Here is a 6,257-nt window from a genome sequence, read left to right on the forward strand (position 1 = left end):
TCTGTGTCTGTGAATCTATGTATGTCTTGTAAATAAGTTCATTTGCATAATTTTTTTTTAGATTCCTCATTTAAGTAATATCATATGTCGTTCTCTGTCTGGCTTACTTTGCTTAGCATGATAATCTCTAGGTCCATCCATGTTGCTGCAAATGGTATCATTTCATTCTTTTTTATGGCTGAGTAGTGTTCCATTGTATGTATGTACCACATCTTCTTCATCCATTCTTCAGTTGGTGGACATTTAGGTTACTTCCATGTCTTGGCTATTGTAAATAGTGCTGCTAAGAACATTGGGGTACATATGCCTTTTTGAATTAAGAGTTTTTTTCCAGATATGTGCCCAGGAGTGGGATCCCTGGATTATATGATAGCTTTATTTTTAGTTTTTTAAGGACTCTCCGCACTGTTGTTCTCCACAGTGACTGCACCAATTTACATTCCCACCAACAGCATACAGGGTTTCCCTGCAAGTGACTTTTATAGCATGTCTTACTACTATTTCCCCTACAATCTTTCAGTTTGGGATTATTTTAATCTCCATTTTTACCAGTGAGGAAACTGGGAAACAACAGACAAATGGACAATGGCCAGACTATATATGGCAACAGAATGTGTTCTGATTTGGGCAGTCTTTGCCAGTTCCGCAAAACTGAGGCAGCTGTGAGGGACTGAGGGCTTCTCAAGGTCATGAAGCCAAGGAACAACAGCAGTAGGATTAGAGTCTCATGTGTCTCGTTGCATAGACCCCTCTTCTTCCATGGGGCCATGCTTTATGTCAAGAGATTTCTCCCTTCCTCTGCCCCTAAACTAGGGAAACAATAGTGTGGCCACAGAAGGAAGAGGGTGGGGAGAGAGGGCCATGGAGATTTCAGAGCAGAGGGTCCCAGGATGGTGGCAGGCAGATCGGCACAGGAAGCTGAGCTGTAGAAGTTCAACCCCACTGCCTTCTTTCGCGTCCATTCCACAAAGCTAAATGTCAAGAGGTAAGCATTTGTCCTTAGACTGTTATTTGTCTAGAGATAAGTATGCTTATGGAGAGATTTGTGGGAAAGGAGTGATTAGTATTCCCATCCATCTCATTGAATGATAATAATAATATTAATTAATAGACATTCCAGGGAGTGGACATTTTTTTTCTTTTTCTTTTTTTCTTTTTCGGCCGCCCCGTGGCATATGGAGTTCCGGGACCAAGGATCAGATATGAGCCACAGTTGCAACCTACACTGCAACTGTGGAAGCACTAGATCCTTTAACCCACTGTGCCAGGCTGGGGCTTGAACTTGTGTCCTGGCGCTGCAGAGAGGCCACTGATCCCATCGCGCCACAACAGGAACTTGGAGTGGAAATTTCATGGAGTTCTTTCCTTCATTAAACTTAAGACTTGGGTACATCAAATAAAACCAATTTTTGGTGGGGGGAAAAGAACCAAAGCCCACAATAGAAAAAAAAAGTTAACACTGTCTGGGACGTATCAGAATCCAGAGAATATATTCTTTTAATTGAAAAATTCTAGGTGCTTCATAATTGACCTTTTGATACAAAATGACCTATTAAATTTGCAATTTATGGTTCTTGGTACTGAGGTCCACAGGACAAGCTAGGAAGTCTTCGAACCTTGAGCTGAACTCCACGAGGGTTTGTTTGGTTTGTCCTTGTTTAAGAGGTAGCAGCAGCAACAGCACCCACCTTCTGGGCAGCTTCTTCCTTATGATGAGCCTGTAGGACCGCCACAGCTTCATCCACTTTGGGAGGAGAGTCTCCGGGGGCTCCGGTGTGTGCAGCAGTTCTGAGTTGTCAATCTCCAGCAGCATCCCCGTAATCTTCCCAGCCAGGTTTGCGTGCATGGTCTGGATGAACAGGAACAAATGTTTCCCCAGCATCTGCTTCTGTTCCTGGTGGCGGGATGCAATGGCCAGCATGGAGGCGGTCACCGGCTCCTGCCCCTGCACGTGGACTGCAGGCTGGGATGCCTGCAGAAGCTGGATGGCAGAGTGAGGGCTGTGGACCCTGGACGTGTATTTATAAGGTGCAATAGCCATAGAAGCAGTGGCAGCAACAGCAGCACAAGGCGCTAAATTCTGCACAGCTTGGAGTGGACATTTAAAAGTCCACAAGGGAGAGCTCTTCAGGGGCTGTGTCTTTCCCTAAGTTCCTCTCTGATGGGGGCCCCTTTGTTATGGGAACAAGCAGAGACTGTCTGCCTCTTCCATCACCAGCAGTCTGTTCTCAATTCCTGACCCTGTCATGCCGGGTGTGGGCAAGGTTCAGGGACAGAATGTGGAGCCCCAGGAAGCTGGTGGGCAAAGACTGGGGATGGGGATGGGAGTCCTGGATGGAATTATGGTCCCCGGAAGCAAGGGGGTTACCTAATTGATCTGGGAATGGAGAGAGAGAGCAGTGAAAGAGCATCTGGTAGGGTAAGCACAGCCCCCTTCTGATTCTAACAAGGCATCTCCCTTTGGGGAGCTCCCCCAGCCCGGCTCCCAGCCTTTATGTTTGGGTTAGGACTGTCTTCAGCCCCAGGAATGGAAAATGATCCAGGCAGGTGCAAGGTGATAGCTCAGTGTGGTTTTCATTTGCATCTCCCTAATGATTAGTGATGCTGAGCATCTTTTCATGTAACTGATGGCCATTTGTATGTCTTCTTTAGAAAAATGTCTATACAGATACTTTACTTTTATTTATTTTATTTATTTTGTCTTTTTAGGCTGTACCCGTGGCATATGGAAGTTCCCAGGCTACGGGTCGAATCAGAGTTGTAGCTGCCAGCCTACACCACAGCTATAGCAACACAGGATCCGAGCCACGTCTGTGACTTACACCACAGCTCATGGCAACCCTGGATCCTTAACCCACTGAGCAAGGCCAGGGATCAAACCCTCATTAGTTGGGTTCATTACTGCTGAGTCACAACAGGAATTCCCTTTTACTCATTGTTAGATTGGTTTATTTTTCTTTTGGTATTAAGTTTCATAAGGTTCTTACATATTTTGGATATTAACCTCTTATCAGATACATGGTTTGCAATTTTTTCTACCATTGCCTTAAGAAGGCAAACAGCAACAAGTCAAAGGTTGACAAGGGTTGGTGAGGATGTGGAGAAAAGGGAACCCTTGTGCCCTGTTGGTGGGCACGTAAATTGGGACAGCCATTATGGAGAACAGTAAGGAGCTTCATCAGAAAATTAAATATAGAGCTACCTACCATACGGTCCAGCAATCCCACTCTGGGGCTATCGCCGAAGGAAATGAAATCAGTATCTTGAAGAGGTATCTGCAGTCTCATGCTTCACAAGAGCCAAGGTAGAGAAAGAACCCAAATGTCCAGTGATGGACAAATGCATGAAGAAAAGGTGGTGTCATATCTGCAATGGAACATTCTTCAGGGATCATAAAGAATCCTGCCATTTGCAATAACAGATGGATGAACTTGGAGGACATTAGGCTAAGAGAAGTAAGCCAGACATAAAAGACAAATACTGCATGATCCCACTTGCATGTGGAATCTAAAAAAACAAGACCTCAAAGAGAAGTCAGAGAGTAGAAAGGTGGTTAACTAGGGGCTGAGGATGGGAGAACAGGGGAGATGCTGATCAGCGGGTACCACTTCTCAGTTATGAGAAGAATAGGTTCTGGAAACCCCAGGTACGGCATGGTGACTACAGGTAACAATAATGTTTCACTTAGATGTTGAATCTCAAATGTGCCACAAGTGAACCCATCTACAAGACAGAGACAGACTCACAGACATGGAGAACAGACTTGTGGTTGCAAAGGAGGAGGGGGCAGGGAATGGGATGGATGGAGAGGTCTGGGGTTAACGATTACATTTAGAATGGATAAGCAATGATATCCTGCTGTAGAGCACAGGGAACTAGATCTAATCTCTTTTGATAGACCATGATGGAAGATAATATGAGAAAAGATAATATGAAAAAAGAATATGTATGTATATATATATATGACTGGGTCACTATGCTGTCCTGCAGAAATTGGCACAACACTGTAAATCAGCTATACTTAATTTTTTTTTTTTGTCTTTTTGTCATTTCTTGGGCTGCATCCACGCCATATGGAGGTTCCCAGGCTAGGGGTCGAATTGGAGCTGTAGCCACCGGCCTATGCCAGAGCCACAGCAATGTGGGATTCGAGCCTCATCTGCAATCTACACCACAGCTCATGGCAACGCCGGATCCTTAACCCACTGATCAAGGCCAGGGACCAAACTTGCAACCTCATGATTCCTAGTTAGATTCGTTAACCACTGAGCCAGGACAGGAACTCCTTAAAAAAAAATTTTTTTTTTAATGCTTTTTAGGGCCACTCATGTGGCATATGGAGGTTCCCGGGCTAGGGGTCCAATCAGAGCTACAGCTGCCAGCCTATGACACAGCCACAGCGATGCAGGATCTGAGCCACATCTGTGATCTACATCACAGCTCACGGCAACACTGGATCCTTAACCCACTGAGTGAGGCCAGGGAATTAACCTGCAACCTCATGGTTCCTAGTCGGATTTGTTTCTGCTGAGCCACGACAGGAACTCCCAACTATACTTTAATTAAAAAAAAAAACCCCACAGTTAATAAATAAAGTAAATTATATAGATAAAAAAGAAATAATAACATATACTTGAAATTTTTTACAAAAGCAACACAACCCAGACCTGGCATATTTAACACCCTTGGTTGTCAAGACTGGTTCAAAGAAGAAAGCTTGAGTTTGCTGCAGTCAGGGTTTGGGGGAGGCAGGCAATGAGAAATAAAGGCCGTGGTTAATTAGTGGATTAGAGGCATTCTTCCTCTTCTCTGTCTCTCTGGACAGCTGCTTTATCAACTGCTATTAGTTTAGCTTCTCAGATGACCAGTTTGGCTTTTCTAATTGATAGATTATTTCATCTTCTGTTTCTCTGGATTCCCAGAACACATCTGCTTGGCACAGGGCTGGGATGGCTCAGACTGAGTGGATACTAGTTCGATGAGCCAGTGGAGGCTGGGTGTGGCTTCCTAAGCATTGGGCCTATAAATGAGGTACCTCTTAGCACTCGGGGGCTGGTGCCTCTGTGCTTTATCAGCATGGTGGTTAAAATAGCCCAGGTGCGAACAATGAGTGGAAGAGCCATCATCTTTCTTTTTTTTTTTTTTGGCCACACCTGCAGCATATGGAAGTTCCTGGGCTAGCAGTTGACCCAGAGCTGCGGTTGCCGGCCTAAGCCACAGCCACAGCCATGCCAGATCTGAGCCTTATCTGTGATCTATGCAGCAGCTTGCGGCAACACCTGATCCTTAACCCACTGAGCGAGGCCAGGGATTGAACCTACATCCTCATGGATACTAGTCAGGTTCTTAACCTGCTGAGCCACAATGGGAACTCCCTTGGGAAAGTTTGTTTTTTCTTTTCTTTTTCTTTTTTTTTTTTGGCTCTTTAGGGCTGCACCCATGGCACATGGAAGTTCCCAGGCTAGGGGTTGAATCAGAGCTGTAGCCACTGGCCTACACCACAGGCATAGTAACGCAGGGTCTGAGCCATATCTGCGACCTATACCACAGCTCAGGGCAACACTGGATCCTTAACCCACTGAGCAAGGCCAGGTATCAAACCTGAGTCCTCATGGATGCTAGTCAGATTCATTAACCATTGAGCCACGATGGGAACTCTGAGAAAATTTCTTAATTATGCTATCTGTAGGAAGACAAGCTACCGAAATGACAGTGTTTAATAGCGATCGTACAAAAGTAAGTAAGAAATAGACTGGGTGGGAAATACAGATGGAATAAAACATAAAGAACTATTACACCTAGGTACATTTTCCAGCTTCCTCCTTAATGCCAATTTCTGCGTGCCCCAACCTCAGTCTGACATTATCACAGACTGAATTTTAACATCTTGGAGTTCCCGTTGTGGCTCAGCAGGAACAAATCTGCCTAGCATTCATGAGGATGCAGGTTTGATCCCTGGCCTTGTTCAGTGGGTTAAGGATCTGGCGTTGCTGTGGCTGTGGCATAGGTCAGCAGGCTACAGCTCCGATTTGCCTCCTGGCCTGTGAACCTCCATATGCTGCAGGTGCGGCCCTAAGAAGACAAAATAAATAAATAACTAAAAATAAAACCTGCCCTGCCTTGGGTTCTAGAGCTGTGTTTCTCCAAGTGTGGCCTGTGGAAGCTGCCTTAGAGAAACAGAACCAGGGTCTTCGGAGTGGGGCCAGAATCTGCTGCCTTTGTTACCATCTCCCAGGTGAGCTCAAAGATGTTGGAGG

The 6,257-nt window shown here is 45.3% G+C and overlaps 1 pseudogene; it reads right to left on the reverse strand.

Moving 5' to 3' along the window:
- LOC110260111 lies at positions 1,659-3,287 on the reverse strand (annotated as a pseudogene).

This window comes from Sus scrofa, chromosome 3 (assembly GCF_000003025.6).
Source record: "Sus scrofa isolate TJ Tabasco breed Duroc chromosome 3, Sscrofa11.1, whole genome shotgun sequence".
Lineage (NCBI taxonomy): Eukaryota > Metazoa > Chordata > Mammalia > Artiodactyla > Suidae > Sus > Sus scrofa.